Genomic DNA, 19,129 nt, shown 5'->3' with positions numbered 1-19,129 from the left:
CAGGACCAAACACTAATGCTAGCAGTGCCCGATAATTACCAAATTCTCAGAGCCGACAGGCCTAATGCCAGAGGCGGCGGACTAGCCATTATCTGCAAATCTACACATCCCATCAGACCTGCCATTTTAGTCTCCTACTCATCCTGTGAAGCACTCGCAGCCAAATTGCCCCTCTCCAATAACTGCACGCTCTCAATCCACTTAATATACAGACCCCCAGGGCTTCTAGGCACCTTTGAAGATGACTTAACTAGCCATATAGCCAACAACACTAAAGACCACTCCCAAACCTTACTACTGGGAGACTTAAACCTCAGCTTCAATGAAACTGACAATAAACACGCAGAGTCAGTTGCAGCCCTGCTCAAGGACCAGGACCTTGATCAAAAAGTCCTCTCCCCTACCCACATCAAAGGCAGGACCCTCTATTGGGTATCGGAACTGAACTTTAACATCAGTATCACCGATATTGTTCCACAAACATGGACGGATCATTATCCAACAACATTCTCTGCCACTCTGAATCTCCTTAGCCCCATAATTAACATGGTTCCCCCTCTCCTGACCAGAAGTAAGAAGGACTGACCACTGAAAACATTATCCCTCTCCTCCTTCCAGCCATATCGGGACTGGAAAGTAACAACCCGGATACCCTGGTAAATGCTTTCAATGATGCTATGACCAAAGCATTAGAAGCAGTTGCTCCAGCCAAATTACACAAAGCTAAACAGGAAGCCCACCTAACCGCCTGGTTTACGCCCCACCTCAAATCTCTAAGACTACAAAAAAGAAAGCTCCAATCCATCTGGCGCCACTCTCCCACTGAACACAATAAAAACAACCTAACTGAATTTGCCAAATCTTACAAAAAAGAAATCAAAACCAAGAAGAACACCTTTAATGACAGTATCGCTAAAGCAACTCCAATACTAAAGAGCTCTTCACCATCCTCCGCAAACTGGAATCCCCTATTCAACCAATAGACAATGCCCCGAAAAACAAAGCTTGGTGCACAAACATACAAAACGCCCTTGCTAATAAAATGTCCTTGCTTCAATGTAAAATTGCAAAAATAAAAGGCCACAGTGCCACCTCTGGACCAACAAACACCCAAATCTCAGGAGAATAAGACTACTGCTCCATTTAGATTCAAGTCTATCACTATAATTGACACAGAAAAAATAATACCCTGCCTCAAAACCTTAAACCGCAAGGGCGGCTCCTGCCCAGCACAATTAATAAAGGACGCAGCTAGGGATCTAGCTCCCTTCATCTCCAAGCTCATAAACTCTTCCTTTAAATCCAATATGGTACCTACCAACCTCAAAAATCATGGGTCCTCCCATTATTGAAAAAACAAACTCTGGACCCCACCATCCCAACCAACTACAGACCAATCACCACAGTGCCTTTTCTACTAAAAATCCTAGACAGAGCTACCTACATACAAATCCAGGATTACCTGGAGGCAAACTACCTGCTCTGTTCACAGCAATCTGGCTTCCGCCCACTGCATGGCACGGAAACAGCTGTTAGACCTCAAGACACAAATTGAGGAACTTAAGGACAACTGGAAATCAGCCCTGCTCCTCTTATTGGGCTTGTTGGCGGTGTTTGATTTGGTGGACAATGCAGTCTTATGCAACCACCTGGAATCTGCGGCCAACTTCACCGGAGACGCTATAGCTTGGGTCCAATCCTTCCTAGCAAATCGCACCATGCAAGTCTTCACCACCAACTCAGCTGACCCCATCAAAATAACCTGCGGTGTCCCACAAGGATCCTGTGTCTCCCCCACCATGTACAACATTTTCACCAAGCCTTTGTTTGTGTAACGCTCACCTGATTCCCACGGAGGCGCTGATCCCGGCTGGGCTGCGTTCGTGTCTTCAATTGAGAAGCGTAGAGCTCGGACAACTCTCAGGACTGGGCTTCCTCTTATCGAATGTCTGACTTGCAGGGTAAGTTTTCTGCAGGTGGAAGAAAAAGGGTTAATCACCGTTTGATGGGATTTCTTCTCCCACCAATCGCCAGTTTCTCCCACAGCCTAGCTTTCTACTTGTCTCGGCGAGCTCTCAGCTTAGGCGTATAAATGCTGAGCTCTCCATCCTGCGTCTGGTGCAGGGGTGCGTGGATTCCAGTTACGTCACTGGATGAGTTCAGTGTTGAGGCTCAAGTCTTTTGCGGCCTTAGTTGTGGCACTGGTGCTGGGATGCCGAAGAGCGATGCCGCCATTACTGCACGAGCGGATGCCTGTAAGTATACTGCAGTCTTTAGGCTTTAAAAGATGGGCACCTCAATAATGTCCCTTTTCCTTTGTTTCAGGCCTCGGGATGCTGTGGGCGTAGTTTTCCGTTGCCGCTGCACGTGCCGATGCACGCAAGTATAATGATTGTTGGCCGCTTTTAATGGCACCTCTAATAATGTCCTTTTTGTAGTTTTCAGGTGCCGGGATGCTGCGGTTGATGCGGCCGCTTCTGCGCGTGCAAAAACTGGTAAGTTAAGATGAATGCGACTGCCTTCACCCGAACCCCTTTTTAATTCTGTCCTTTGCCTTTCAGGTGCAGAGAAGCTGCCGAAGAGAAGGCCGCGGTTAGCTCCGTTGCAATCACGGATGAATCAGGTAAGTGGGCGCGGCTGCGAGCGAGTTGCACTTTTCTAACCTTATGTTTATTCTTTGCAGGTTTTGCCGGTGACTGGATTCCGGGATCTGGTAAGTATTGTTCTGTGTCTTTCTTCATCCACAGGTTGCTGCGCGGAAGCTGAAGAGGACTCTGGACCTGGAATGCAGGAGCCGACTCGGTGAGCGTCCTGCTGCTGCTGCAGAATAACGCGAAGCACGTGTTTTCCATCGGGCGTGGTTTAAATAGCAGAGAAGTGCTTCCAGTGTGTGTTCTTCCACCGGTTCCACCCAGGTAAGAAAATAATTCCTGAATGGAGGCAATAGTTCCTCCCAGCCCTGATGGCTGGGGACTTCAACCAGACTGGATTGCTCTGGGTAAATATGCAGCATGGTCAGCCTCAGGTAGGTCCACCCAAGCATTATTACACTGTTTATCAATATGAGCCCGGCGCCTATGGCGCCGGGACTGAAACCCTTCATGAGCCTGGCGCCAAAGGTGCCAGGACACGGTCCAAAGGGCCCCTGTAGGGGTCTGCTGGGTCCGGAGTAGTGGAAGACGGGTCTGCTTCCGAGGGCGCTGGGCCAGTCCTGGCCCATCGGGAGTAGCGCCCATGACAGTTTGACAAGTTGGACAGATTGGGTGTCATCTACACGAACTACGCAGATGACACCCAGATCCTCATACCCCTTTCGGGCAACTACGAGACAGACTCGGAGCTGGTGAACAAGATATACTCCCTCATTCAGGCATGGATGGCCGCACATGGCCTCTGCTTGAATGACAATAAAACAGAACTACTAATTCTAGGCTCTGATGCCAACATCCAAAAACTAAGCCCAAACTACACATCCTTTAGCATTGATAACAACCCTATCAAGGCGATGTCTGTGGTTAAAACCCTTGGATTCTATCTGGACTCCTCCCTCACTCAAGAAGCAGGTCAGCTCCCTCGCCTCTTCCACTACCTACACCTGCAAACTCATCTGTGCATCTAGACCTTACCTTTCCAGTGCCAGCTGCATTACATTAGCTAACGCCCTTATTATGTCTAGGTTAGCCTATTGCAATGCCCTGTACTCTGGAACCAACAAATATATCACTGATAAACTTCAAAGATTACAGAATAATGCCTTAAGAGCAGCACTAAATATCCCCTACAGAGACCACATCACTAATTTCAGGAAAGGGGCTAAGTGGTTAAAAATAACAGACAGAATCTTACTCAAAACAGCATCCCTCACATCTAAATGTCTAAACAACCTAGCCCCCCTGTGTTTAGCAGAAAATAATCTACAGGAAAATGTCCACACGACCCACGAGATCTGCTAACACCTCCATACTAGAGATTCCAAGGTTTAAACGCTCCACCGCGGGAGGGAATAGCTTTCCTGTCAAAGCTGCTCACTGCTGGAACAAATTACCACTTGACATTAGAATGGAACAACCGTACCCGCAATTCAGGCACAAGATAATCAATTGTCTGCGTGCCAACGACACATAACATGACTTACTTCTAGCTTACTCCCACCTTAGCCATGACCTACCCTTGCCTGGACATCCCAAGACATGCCCTGCTCCTGGGCATATGTTTGCATATATTATTGTATATATCTACTCTTTGCCTGTATATAGTTGCACTTATATGTGCTCTTCTTGTCATTGTGCTGTATATACTCATGCCAAATACTGTAACAAGCCGGCTACCCATGGGTTTTGCGCGCATTACCAAATAAACAAGTTTATTCACAGTTTACAGCCTTTCAGAAGTTCCCACTTTTCCCATTTTAGCAAAATGTTCCCTCAGATGGGACTCTACAAAGTAATAATAGCCAAGAATGTGATTGCCAGAAATTCAAACTTACTTATAGTGACTGCTAGTAATGCAGTTTGTCATTTGTATAGCGCCTTTATCCCATTGCTATGGCCTCAAAGCACTGTAGGTGAACACCCTCGAGGGACCGAAGTCCAAGGTTTGGGAAATTGATCAGGAGTTTACAATGCATGCATGCATGCATTTTGGCCAAAGCGAAGTTGGGTCCCTACTAGCTACCCTTATCGAGATGGTAAGTGGATGGGTGCTTTGAAGTTGGAGAGCATGGAAGTAGTAAAACTCATTAGGTGTCCAGCTAGTCCAAAGTGGGGGATAGCTGCAGTCAAATGGCAGAGATGTTGTGCAATGTGTCATTGGGAGAGGTGTATGGTTGCAGATGTGTGGAAGCGGGTGGCCTTGCCTTCGGCAATCTACGAGAAGCATGGACTGCTATGTTCCCGTGTTCTCTGGCTGGCTTCATGGTTTTGTAGCTGTGGCATGGACACTCTCCTGTGTTCTGCAGGGAATTAGATTATTCTTATCATTTGTTGATTTCATGGATGATCTAATGCTGAACCTGCCTACCTGAAGTGGCCGACTACATTAGTACAACCTAAAAAGATTGTGCAATCAGCCACAATATAGGAGTGTCAGATGGTTAATTTTTTCAAAATTCTCAGTCCAACATTTTGCTATAGCTTGACATGTGTACCTTATTTGTTAGCACCCTGGATGTTGATTTTAATACAGGAGTCAATTTCCCTGAACTTGCCACGTTGTTCTGGTAGAGACGAAAGTGTGCTGAAGTGACTTGAAGGTTTGTCCACATTAATGCTGTAATCCTCTAGCTATTCTATTGCTGTTTAAAACTATAAAGTCAAAATAGAATATCCCAAATTGGTCAAGTACAATGTGAAAACTTCAAAGTGTTTTTGTAATTAACACCCAGGTTCTTCAGACCACTATGGCAGATATGGTCCAAGACATTGAGTAGAGTTGCACACAGCTGGATTCCTATGGTGAATGGTATGACAGTCTTTAATTGTGTTCACATCACCAACAAAGCTCTCAATGCACCGGGCATTGTACATGTAGAAGTGAATTGTGTAACCCTGCCCAGGGTGGCAGCCAGATAGTGTTCTTTGTGGTGAAAAGGAAACTGGGCCAGGGAGAGTAGTGGAGGGGAAGAATGGCAAAGTCGGACACAAAAACAGACTTCACTCAACATGTAGGCAAATGAAAAAAAGGTGCTCTAAAAGACATTCAATAATACCGAAGAATTGTCAATGCAACTTGATCAAGAGCAGATGATAATTTACGCAATATCAGGTACAAAAGAGTACATTAGCAAATGTTTAATGACTCAAATATGTTGGCCCAAGATACTCAACATCTTGATTTCATCTAATTCCCAAACACTCATCATGGGGGACACCCAGACTAACTCCTTATGCAGTAAACTTTTTCAATGCATGCCAGATGTTAGCCCAGGAATGAACATTGCAATGTATAATTTTAAGTTTAACCTACTACAAAAATCAGGATTGTTGAACTTCAGTAGATCGAGTCCGAATGAATTGTTAAGGTGTAGGTTTTTCAAGTCCATCTAGAACAATGGGTGTGTTGAGCATTCCTTCAAAAGGGCTGAAACCAACACCACCAAACATGTTGAACTGCATACTGGCAGCCACACTCAAGATCAGCAAATCAAGGGCGAGATGTGTTGGCCAAAACACAAACTGCTGTGATATGGAGGAGTCCCTCTGCTCCCACAGTGGCTTCCGGAATTTATGAGACAAGAGGCAATGATTATTTACAAGGACGTTTATAGACATCCAAGTCTTCTCACCACCCGTAATATATGGTCCTCCTTTCCTTTACTGAATACCTTATAAAACACCAATCATTGTGCCGATTTAACTGGGACCGACTACACCACTGTGCAACAAAGAGAAATATGCAATAGCTAACAGATCAAAGAATCCAACAATGGATGGATGGGACCCTATACACATAACCCAATATGTTATATTACTTCTTTATATATTTATGGTTATACTGCATGCTACCCACAATCCCAAGAGGATATTTGTTACTGTTCAGCTAAGTAAGCTCTGACTTCAGTCTGTAAATTTAGAAAAAGTGCTGTAAAATCTGCATTGCATACTTACGTGAACATTTTTAATACAAATATGGCTCTTAATACATGGCACGTGCTACTCTGCTACCCAAAGTCACTTAATGGATACACATAATGTGACAAGACCAACTGCCTTGTGACTCAAGCATTTGTCATATCTGAGAGGCATCTTTGCGCTCCAAAGAAAAGTAAAATTGAAAATACAATACGTTTATTCTATATCATAGTCAGAAGTGCTTTACCTTTTCTATAAAATCTAGCAACTATTATATCCAAATATAATTCAAGCAACAACATATAGAAAGGCAATATGGCAAGACAGGTGGGAACAACAAGTTACTTACCCGAGGTAACATACATTCAATTTGATGTTCTGGAAAAAAAATGTCCAGCAGGGTCGACTTGATGTCACTCGTCTCGATGTCATCACTGGTATATAGTGTGTGCAGAAACTGTTGGCTTCAGTTCTGTTTTTGTGCGTATCTTTAATTTTCTTTTGGATGTACCTTACGCAAGACAATGACTCGCCCTGAAAGAACGTAAACTGTAATAACAAGGAAATTCTACTGCAGGGCAGGCTGGGAGGGGCAATGAGGAATACGTGGAAGGAACATCCAATCTAAAGAATGTTACTACAGCCAAGAACTAGTTCTTCAAATGCATTGTGTCCTCCCACGTATTCCTCATCTTTTGATATACTCCAAAAGCAGTGTTGCATTTTTGGAGGAGGGAGTATGAATTTAGTAGTATCTTATTGGCTTGTGTGTACTGAATATACCACCGCCTTCCCAAATCCACCTTCCCGGCCAGAGGTATAGTTCAGACAATGCTTTGAGAAAGTGTGGGCGGAGGCCCATGTGGCCGCCACACAAATATCCTGAATTGGGACTCCTCTCTGTAAAGCAGAGGAAGTGGCCATGCCCCTGGTCGAATGACCTCCAAAACCCTCAGGAGGAACTTTTCCAGCTAATCTGTAGCATTCAGAAATTCCTAAAATGCTAAACCTAGATAAGGTTTGTTTTGTGACCGCCATTCCCAACCTATGGCCTGTGTAACCAACAAAAAGTTCTGCATCCTGTCTTAGACATCCTGGATTTGTAAAAGCCAACATCTTGGGTCACGCCTATGTAATCTCTCCTCTTCCTTTCCAGAATGAGGCGAGGGATAAAAAGACTAGCATAATTTGAGTTAAATGAAAATCAGACAATTTTTGGAAAAAATGTGGGTTTAACCTTAAGGACCACTCTAAGCTGTGCAAGTCGGCTTGCAAGACGAAGCTTGAATTTCACTCACCCTATGAGCTGACGTAAGGGCAGCCAAAAGAACGGTCTTGAGTGTCTTCAATCTTAAAGGACAGGAATGAATAGGCTCGAAAGGAGCACACATGAGAAATTTCAAAACTAAGTTGAGATCCCAAACAGGGACTTGAAAGGGGATCAGAGGTAATCCATGTGTCAATCCCTTCAGAAATTGTATCACCAGTGGTATTTTGAAGAAAGGTACCTCTTCAGGAGGAGCGCTTAAAAATGGATAGCGCTGATAGATACCCTTTAATTGTGCCAACCTGTAGCCCCAGATTAGCCAGGTGTAATAAAGATCAAGCCATAGTTGTGACGCATGTAAAAAGGGTCAACATTCTTATCCCTGCACAAGCTGCCGAACTTCTTCCAACGGCAGCAGTATAAGGATTTTGTTGCTGGCCTTCTGGCCAAAAGCAAAATCTCCATTACATCATCTGGGAGGTCTCAAGCCTTATATCTCAACCTCTCAGAAACCATACATGAAGGTTGAGTGTCTTGACCTCTCGATGGAGAACCCCGACCCTCCTCTCTCTCAAAAATGTCCTTTGCGGAAGAACCTATTGGAGGGCAGATGGACATGTCCAGAAGTTCCACGTACCACATCCTCCTGGGCCAATCCGGAGCAATTAGTATCAATTTTCCGAGCTTTCTCAACCTTACGATCACTTGAGGAAATTATAAATTACTCACCGTAGTGACTAACGTACTCTAGTCCATAGTCCCCTTTCCACCATACTGTATGGGCGTACCTCGCTAGGGACGGGAAACAGAACATTTTTCGCCAGAAAAAAAATGTCTTCTTTAAATTTAGATGCGCGCAGGGGTGCGGCCCTCGAAGCATGCGCTCCCTTGACTGCCCACCAGCACCATACCTCAGCCTCTTTGACGTGGAGACAATATTAGGATTGCCCAATGACACCGATGATGGTTATGGGGGAGGATGGTGCGACGTATGGAGGAAAGGGGACTATGGACTAGGAGTACATTAGTCACTACAGTGAGTAACTTATAATTACTCCTATATCCCGTCCCCTTCCTCCATACTGAATGGGCGATTACATCAGAATGCAGCCCTGTGGAGGAGAGTTGCCCCTCTAAAAAAATTCTTCAAAATTGCCTGGCCAAATGCTGAGTCCAATCTGGCGCTGGCGGTATCCGGTTAAATGTTCGAAAACATTTTCGAAATGCCATTTTATCGAAAACAAAATGCCGGAAAAAAAAAATATAAAACGGGGGTTTGGGGGGGGAACCCCCCCCCCCCCCATTTAAAAAAAATAAAGCATTAGAAAAAATACAATTTCAGCAATTTTGTGCCGAGAAAATGGCATTCGAAAATATGGCGTTCCAAAATAGCACTATAAACCGGCGCTGGCATGCAAAAAGCCGATGTGGAGGCCCAAGTGGCCGCCTTGCTCATCTCTTGCCATGGGACGTGTCTTTCGAAAGCCGTGGCCTTGGCTCTGATGGCGTGAGCATGCATGTTAGCTGGCAAAGGTCGTGCTATCCGTCATATGCCTTCTTGATGCCCATAACCATCCACCTTGCTATGGAAGCCTGGCAGCCTGGTTTGACCCGCCAAAAGTGATGAACAAGGCTTCCTATTTACGGAAGCTATTTGTCCTGTCCAGATAGAATATTAGCACATGCCCGATATCCGGACAGTGCAATACCTTCTGAGCCTCATCCTTTGGATCCGCAAAGAATGCTGGGAGCACTATTTCCTTGTGAAAGGAAGAAACAACCTTGGGGAGAAGGGCAGGATGCATTCTAAGCAGCACCTTGTCCCATTGAAATGTGGTATAGTGCTCTGAAGCCACCAGAGACTGAATTTCACTGATCCAGTGTGCTCAGGTAAGGCCAGCTTTAATAGTATTTTTATTTACATGTTTTCCTAAAAGACAGTCTTTACAAAACATTTTGATTGTTGTTGATTAAGACATCAATTTTTAGGGTAAGGCGTCACCCACACAAGGCCATCCAAAGACAAATTCTGTACCTCGGCCACAACCTACGTCTCTGCCTTTTTCTCTCTTCCCTACTTTCTTTCCTTCCCGTCCCTACCCCGTTCTGTACCTTTACAGACAGGTACTCTTTGAAATATATGAGCTAGATCCAGCTTCTTCCACCAACAACATCATCACTAATAGTCAGCTGTCTCAGCCCTGATGAAAGTGGTTTTCACCACTGAAACCGGTCGGCACATCACTATCTGTACAACTAAATTGAATGCAAAATGTCAGATTACAGTTTGATCTATCCAAATGAAGACAAGGACTGATCAAGGATCTTGAATGTGTATCTAAGACACAGGGACAAAAAAACCTCAAACCATCAACATTAGAGAAAAAAATGAAAAAATAAAAACACAAAGAAACTTGATACAAGGACCCCAGGTCCATCATGTACTAACCATATCCACCCCCTAGTACCACAGGTTACAGTGGTAAAAAAGCCAAAAAAACTACTAGGGTATAGTGGATCCTTTTTTTAAGCATAATCTGCCCCCAAGGGAAACTCAAAGTAAAAATGTTCACCTTGAGGACAGTCTTGTTTTATGACAAACAAAGTTTTGTAAAGACTGCCTTTTAGGAAATCATGCAAATAAAAATACCCAAATCCAAGTGTGAAAACATTATAACCATGGGAAGATTTGGGTACTAGACCGCCCTGCAGGTCCAGTACGTGGAAACCAGTCTTAATAGTAACACGCCTGATGTCTGCTGACACCAGGGGTTCGAAAGTCTTGTGCGCCAGGGCGCCCAACACCATGTTAAAGTCCCAGACCGGATGTGGGCGTCTGACAGGAGGATATAATCTTGTCACACCAGCTAAATGTCTTTTAAGCAGCGGATTGGAAGAGATGTCTTCGGAATTCTTGTAGGCCCCTATGGCCGCCAGATACGTATGGCAGGTGTCTACCTGCATACCTTAGTCAGATGCGCAGAAAAAGATAACGCAACGCATCGTCCAGTGACCATGTCAGCGGATCAATGTTTGTCTTGGCCCAGAGACAGTACCTGGTCCACTTGCTTTTGTACTGACTTCTTACCCCTTGTAATAAAACCAGGTTTTCCTGTGACAAGTGTAGATGCTTCAGGGAGACGTGTTCTGGAACCAAGCTGCCAGGGCTAACTTCTGCGGAGCAGGATGAACCACTGTGCCCCCCTGCTGGGAGAGTAAATGGGCTGGACCCAGCGGGAGGTGTACTGTAGGTTGGCTCGACAGCCAGAGGAGCTCCAAGAACCAAGGTCTTGCAGGCCACCATCAGGATGAGCCGAAGGCTCCGACTTCCTGACCCTGCAGATGACCCTGTGAATCAGAAGAGAGTGAGGAAACGCGTACGCATTAATGCCGTGCCACAGGATCTGCAACGCGTCCCCCTGAGATCCCCTGCCTTGCCCTAGGCAGAAAACCAACTGAGGGCACCTCCTGTTCATGGTGGCGAATAACTACCTGAGGGTGACCCCCACCTGTGGAAGATGGTCCTCAGGATTACGTTGATCAACTGCCAGTCATCTATCTCCAGCCTGCTGAGCCTGTCCTCCTCAAAGTTGGAAAACCTTCCCACCCTCCCTCCCTGCATCCGTTTCTCCATTCATCCTCATTTGCACACCTGCACCACTTTTTCGTGTCACTCTCTGGCCGGCCTCCCTTGGCTGTCTTCCTGCTCCCACCAGCGAGGCTAAGAACCTCTGGGTTATCTTTTGACTCCATACTCTCCTTCTCTCCTAACATCTCCGACGTCTCTACGAAGTCAAACTACCAACAGCACTTCCTTCGAAGTATTCTTTTCCTCTCCTTCCCTCAAAAGCTCAGTGTCTCTAGAGCTCTGGTTCTCGCTAGGCTCGAATACTGCAACAGCCTCTTTAAATCTGCACACCCCTACTCTCCGTCCTCTGCAACTCATCCAGAACAGGACTATGAGACTTGTCCTTGGCCTCAAGCCCCGGGATCGTATCTCTCCAGCACTGAAATCTCACCATTTGCTCCCAGTGGCTGTAAGGACCAAGTTCAAGACACTTTGCATTGTCCACAAGGCCTTCAGGGGCCTGGGACCAAAATATCTCCAGCTCGCTCTTCTGAAGCATCTTCCTACCCAAGCTCTTCGCTCCTCCAACTCCTTGAGGTTCACTCGGTTTTCCAAATACGTAAATATAGATGTATCTCACCCTACATGTAAACAGTCTAAGCAGAAAGAATATATTCAGGAATGATCAGTCGATTACTTTCCGGGAGACCTCTAAGTTGCATCAATCCTCTAATACAATTATTTATAGACGTTCTTAACACAATTGAGAAAACCACATTGACATCTGTGTTCCATTCCATAATCAACATATCATAATCAAAGAAAAACCATTAATCTTCATAGTACTTAATAGAAAAACAAAACATTGAACAACATGACAAACAAAATTAGAGTTTGAATATGTAAACTTCGAAATGAGTTCTACAGAAGGGAAACTTTAATGTAGTTCCCTTACTCGCACACCCTGTTTATAGGTGTTTTTGAAAGAACTCCCAATATCTTCCCTTGGTAATTACTTATAATTTGGTAAAAGTGACAGGAGTAGGTGAAAGTTCCAAAGTGTTTTCTTTAGGGCTTGACTATAGTCCGGTATCTGGGTCTTTTGTGGTAAAAGAATTCTTTGCCAAACTCGGTTTTCCAAGCAACAAGCTGGGGGCAGATCTCCTTCTGCAGGCGCCTCCCTCTGGAAAAAAAACCCTGCCTCTCTGAAACTTTAGCAGAACCATCTCCGGTTCCGGAAGCAGCTTAAGACTTTCCCCTTTGCTTCAGCCTTCTCCCTTCCCCTTCCCCTTCCTTGCTGTTCTCCTGTCGGATACTGCACCGGTTACCTGGCTATCCTCTGAATCACATGCCCAGGTCCGTGCACTCCCAGTTGCACACCTGCACTTCCTCCACTGTTTCCTGGCAACCCTGCACTTGGGGCAGTATCAGCAACCCTACAGTCCCCCTAGTTACACTAACACTTGCTGTCTACACTTAACCCCTGCACTGCCATCTGCTGGCGGCACTTTTTTTTACCATGTTCGATCCTATGTCCTGCACTTGCTCTTCCTCCTCCTCCACCTCCCCTTCCCACTGCAACTTTCCCCTTTCCTCTCCCCTGCACTTACTAGACCTAGTAACATTGAGATTGTGCAAGACCGTTGTCTTGTCACACCCTCCTTGTTCCCCTCCCCTGCCTCGTCGCACCTTGAAACACCTGTGTATAGGCGCACTATAAATAAAAAAATATCCCATCATTGGGGAGGAACGCTTTTATGGCCAGGCTGATGGCCATCATCTCGAGCCAGTTGATGTGGTCCAGCTGTTCCAATCGTGACCATACTCTATTGACTGTGGTTGTCAAGTATAGCACCCTCCACCCCATTGATAAGTCCATGGTACTAGTGTTCTCTGGAGAAGGCTACCTGAATAGTCTGCCCGCCAACAGGCTGGTTTCTGCACTCCACTCTAGGTGCGGGAGCAGGTGCTGTGGTATACCGATTAGCGCTGCCTGGGAGCCCGCCTCCTGTTTTCAAGAGGCTGAGAAATGCAGCTGCAAATCGGGACGTGTGGGTAAGCATCACTCAGATCCAGGGAGCGCATCCAATCTCCAGACACAGTGCCTCCGCAATGAGTGCTGGAGTAACCATCTTGAACCTTTGAAGGGGTAGGCAAAGGTTCAAGGAAGAAAGGTCTAGAACCAATCAAGGGCCAGTCTGGTTCTTTTTCTGAATGGCAAATATCCAGGAACAGAAGCCAATGCCGCTCTGCGAAGCTGGAACCTCCTCCACTACCTGACTCGTGAGTGGATTTCTGCCAAATTAGTTGCTGTCCAAATCTGTGGGAGGGGAGGAACAAGGAAATGGAGGGATCGACAGACTGAAGCCTGTGCAAACTACAGAGAGGATCTATGGGTCCATGAACCTTGCCTACCAGGAATGGAAGTGAAGGGCAAGCCTTCCCCCCAACTGGAGAACTGTGGATCTGGATGGCAATGTCACAGCCTTTTACCCTCCGAGGCTGCGACTGGGAGGGGGGACTGAAAAAACCTTGTGGGAGGATATGTGCTGCTCGCGCGCCTGTGCTGGCTAGGAGACTGGTATGAGCTCTGTCAGAGCATGAGTGACTTTGGCTATGGGCCTTGGGTGTAGAATTTGTCAGGATTGACAAGGACTTAGCCATTTGTGAGCTATTGTTCTTTTTGTCCAGTTCCTCGTTCGTGGTCGAGTGAAACAAGGCCCCCCCCCCACCCTCTCGCTCCTGTACATTGGGATTAAACATGGTGGCTTTAAGCCAAGCTGTCCTCATGTGGGTGGTGACGCAAATAGCTCTGCTCGCTGTGTCCATGTGAGCCACTGTTGACTCAATGATATCCTGTGCCACTATTTTCACCTCCAACCCACCGAGCCCTGAATCTAGCCTTTCTAGGAAGTCTGCTATCTCTCGCAAAAGCTTTTAATTCACTGCTGCCAGCATAGCATCAGCATTAGCCTGGCGCAGGTGGAGTGTGGCAGAGTAAATCTTTCTGCCGTAGGACTCCAACAGCTTTTCCTCCTTGCCTAGGAGTGCTGATGTGGGGGTGGATGAAGGATGCGGTTTGGAATAAAGGGAGGCCACAGCTTTAACAAAGGAATGCAGTTGGGGTGCACCGACAGAATGTGGGAGTCCCCCTCAGCCTGCCTATAGTTAGTATCAAGGTGTTTATTGGTAGGCTACGTGGCGTGCAGCTTCACCCATCAGTTCTTGGCCAAGGATTCTACATCCTTTTGTAGATTGATGCCAGTTATTGCGGCAGGATGGATGGTCAGCACCTCAGCCAGGACCCCTACCTCAGGTTGTTCAATTTGTGGCTTTGGGATCCCCAGGTATTCCGACACCCCGGCACTTCTCTTGTGGAAAGCCTTAGCTGACAAGAGTATCCTGATCCTCGCCCACGTCACCCACTGTGTCCTGCAGGTTGGGAGCAGTAGGAGGCGTGCTGGGTGCAGGCAGCTGTTGCGTGCCGACATGCAGTGCCAGGGGCTGCGGAGGGGGCAGAGGCAATGTGATGGGTGTGAGTGCAGGGACCAAGGGCTGAACAGGGGGCTTTACCACGGCTGAGCCTGAGGTGGCATCGGAGGGAGCATGTCATGGATAACCCCCCTCCCCCCCCCGACCCCCAGCCCTCCTTAGTATGGTGCCACGCTGCAGTGATTTCATGACGGTAAGGAACTTTTTGAAGCACCTATCCTTGCATGCAGGTGAAGGGCATGGGGGCGTAGGCGCCTGGCCCTGTGGCTGCTGATGTTTTGCCGGTCCTTGAAACAACAAAGTTGGGGGTTGCGTACCACCCCTGTGCTGATGTGGTTGGGTATAACGTTGACCAGGTAACTGGCGTTGTCCCGTCCCATCTAGACATGCGTTCCCACGACTACTCTCCAGAAGGAGGCAGCTCTGAGTGAGCCGCCATCTTGTCTGGCCTTGTGGCCATTGTGTCATGCCCCAGCACCATGCAGCAGGCACGTGGCATGGATGAGCCCAGTCTCAACCTGCATGCTTAAAAGCAAAGGCTCGGACCTTCCCTGCACCTCAGGTTGAGACCTGGGAGGCGGAGAACCCTCTGCCATGACACCGGTAGTGCAACTGCTGCGTAAAGGGGTACCCTCAGCCGCTAGCCCGGTGTTAGAGCAAGGCTCCTGGGGAGGTCCTTGGTACCAGAGCCTTGTAGCCCCTCAGCAGTGGCACCAGGAGGACCTTGTGACCCTTTGGCCGGTAGCTTGAGGAGCCTTAGTCCCTTTGCTGGTCTTAGGACCTTGGAGGGTACAGAGGAGAACAGGGCACCAACCTTGGGCGTATGTCTTGATGTCCTCTGGAGGTGATCTTTCGAAACAGCTACCTCCACCTGGCCGAGCAATTCTTCTGAGCTCACAGGGTCAATGTGTCACAAGCAGAATAGCAGTCCCAGCGTGGTCAAGGCCAAGGCACCGGAGGCAGAGCGCATGGGGATCCGACGTGGGGAAGGAACTCTTGCAGGTCGGACACCTGCTGAAACCCACCGTCGTCATGCCCCGGGGAGGAGCGTGGCACCAGAGGACGGAGTATTATCTCTGACAATTGCTATGAGAAAATGGTAGAACAAAGTTGGTGAAAGCGTTCCAGTGGACATGGAAAAGAGGACCGAGGAGTGGCACCAGTGGGCAGAGTCAGGGGAGTGCATGCTCCCCGGTCTCTTAGTTGGTTTCCCTATCCCTAGAGGAAAGGTGACAGATGTAGGAGTATGACGGGGACTGGAGGAAACACGTACAGGAGTGGAAACTCCCAGTCCACGACAAACACGGTTCCTAGACCACCTATTAGGGGAAATTCCTTGGAGCAGTAAGCTTGTTCTTGAGGAGTTCCCCAAAAGGTGACTCTTGAAGGGCTTTCTGGGATAGTTGACACTCGTGGGAGACTGCTCTACCTGCTCAGAGCATCCACCGCCGTGTTCTCTCTGGCTAGGTGAACTGCAGATTGGGAGATTTCTTCTTGAACTTCCAAGAACAAGAGCTGCATTGCCTCTCTGCACAGTGGTAGTGCCCCTACACCACCTCTGTTATTGAGGTAGTACATGGCCACTGTGTTGTCAGTCATTATCAGGACATTCTTTCCCAGTACAGAGGGCAGAAAAGCTTTCCGTGCTAGTCCGATTTCCCTCAGCACCAAAAGGTTGATTTGTAGTTTGGACTCCGATGGAGACCAGTGACTGCTGATTCTCAGATCGTTGGCATGTGCTCCCCACCCCGCGAGTGAGGCGTCTAACTACCATTAACTCCAGCCATGGTAGACAAAAAAGGTTCTCCCTCCAGTATGTTTTCCTCTCAGGCCCACCACAGAAGATCCTGTGCACCTCTGCTCAGAACCAGAAGAAGGTCCGACATCCTGCCTGAGAATTGGGACCATTGAGTCTTGGAAGCCCATTGGAGAGATCTCATTCTCAGGCAAGCCTCTGGCACCAGGAAAATGCATGATGCCATGAGACCTAGCAAACTCCAAATTCACACCACATTCTCAAAGGCCTGAAGCATTTTTAGTATGAAGCTCTGCCATTCAGCCGGTGAAGCCGATTTGGTCAGGCAAGCAACCTATTCAGGGGAGGATTTCTATGTTGAAGGTGGCGACTTGTGGCACCTTTTCTTCATACGTCGTCAAGGCGAGTGGTGAGACCCACAACTAGATAGAGATCACCTTTTAGCTTTCTTAGAAAAAGGAATCTCCTCTAGCTCGTCGAAAGAGGCCTTTTTCGACTGAGTCATCAAAAGGGATTTATGTGACCTACCTGCAGCTAACTTCCCTCTACGTTCTTTCAGGACTTTCACGGTCAACGAAAGGAAGGATTCACACTCTGATGTCTTGTGATCGGGTCCGAGACACCATAGACACCCCCGATAGGGGTCCGGAACAGACATTTTCGCCCCCCAGGCGTGGCACTTCTTAAACCACGATTTGGGTCTTGATGCCAACGAATATGCCATATATTTTCAAAATAACCGTAGATTCACAAAGGAACCAAAGCGCACTTAGCTGAAGCAATCGCTCTTGTGGAAAAACGTAACTGAATACAACAGCCGCTGCGTGCGCTATATAGCAGTGATGATGACATCGAGACTAAGGCCCTCAAAGGATATCGAGTCGAGACAAGCATTGAGGCGCAGCGCCCCCTGCTGGAAAAAAAATCCCAGAGCAGCCAACACTGGATGTGGATATATCATAAGATGAAGAATATGTCAGAGGACATAATCCATTAGAAATAATTGTTTTAAGTCACATTTTATTTTAACCATTTCGAACATACGATTTAATTTTATTAGATTTATAATGAAATGCGTGTGTCAACACTTGTATCAAGCTCTGAAGAGAAAGGTCAATAAACGCTGTGTTAAATCCAATAGGTAACCAAAAATTAATAATTTATTGAAATTGATTTGAGGAAATGAATGCTATCTTAAGAAATGTTAAAATAAATTTAAACTGATTAAAAAAAACCTGAAATATTAGGTTTGTGCATTAGTTAGATTACATGATTGTGAATTTCAAAATCGCATCCTGTGTTGCCTTAAGGATCAAAAAGCGGTTTAATCTGGAGTAAGGCAGAATATTATTGGATTGCTTGATTAAGAAAACTGGCCTTAAAAGAAACGTAGTCGGGTTTTTTGTAGAACATTGGAGAGATTGTTTGCTGAAGGATCCAATCAGGGTAAACACATGCAGAGAACAAAGATCGCTGGAATTCGCATCTGTATTGGGCAATGCAGATAGCTCATTTCAGCATTTCTACCAATCAGTGTTTCAATCAGGCTAGTCTTCGTGTATAAATGAAGAAAATGGATGAGTAACTACTGGTCTCTGGAATCATTTGTGAACAATAAAGTGGCTATTTGGGATTTTACAATTAAAGTGCTTTTGAAATTCTAAAAAAACACTAAAAGTAGGCAGGGGCTTACTTTATTACGGTCTGTGCAATTGCCATAAGGTTCTACAAAAGCATAAATGAGCTAAACAAAATATTTAGCAGCAGTAAATTAAAGAAACAGTCCATATTTATTTATATGCTTCCAATAAGAAAAACCATGTACCATAATTTGAACATGAATAGACTGTGGACATGGTTATAGCTTCCATGTTTCATAGAAATAACCGTTACACAGTGTGATGAACTCAGTTTCTAGGCCACGTCGCATGACCTGAATATGACTGTGGGGACCAGGAAAGCAGGCCTGGAAGGGGTCCAAGGGCCAGTAGCACGAGCTACCTGGATGAGGTAAGGGATGAACAATCACATTTCCCTTGCAGTCATCAGGAAAAGCACCTCTGTTAGCTTCTGACACTCCTCCACTCTATATTGCCCTTATGAAATTAACGGGTTTGGTCCCAGACTACTCCATGATCGAAGAGAGCAAAGGCGGTGGGGGAGTAGTAGGCGTAATATAGAGAATATATCGCAATAAGTAATCACAGTGGTCACCCGGGAAATAATGAGATTGAGCAGATCAGCAGAATAAGCCTCAACATTAGTACTTCATGTTTTAACCCTCTGGGTAACTATGGGAAAGCATGGCAGAGAGACGATTAGGGAGTCGACATGCAGCTTACAGCTCTGAATGTTTACCAATACAAGCTAGCAAACCAATTAGTACTTCATGTTCAAGGAGGTTTAACCAATGCCAGAGTCGATGGTGAACTATGATCACAGGGATCCAGATAAGGAAGGACAGGAAGGCTAAATAA

At 46.5% G+C, this 19,129-nt stretch overlaps 1 protein-coding gene across 3 annotated transcripts in view; it reads right to left on the bottom strand.

The window, feature by feature from the left end:
• STRN3 (striatin 3) overlaps positions 1-19,129 on the bottom strand; it is a 1,674,795-nt gene that overhangs the window by 1,324,219 nt on the left and 331,447 nt on the right. The gene's annotated exons all lie outside the window — the stretch shown is intronic.

The sequence above is a fragment of the Ambystoma mexicanum genome, chromosome 14 (assembly GCF_040938575.1).
Source record: "Ambystoma mexicanum isolate Mex_15411 chromosome 14, UKY_AmexF1_1, whole genome shotgun sequence".
Lineage (NCBI taxonomy): Eukaryota > Metazoa > Chordata > Amphibia > Caudata > Ambystomatidae > Ambystoma > Ambystoma mexicanum.
This window is presented reverse-complemented; position numbering and strand designations above follow the sequence as displayed.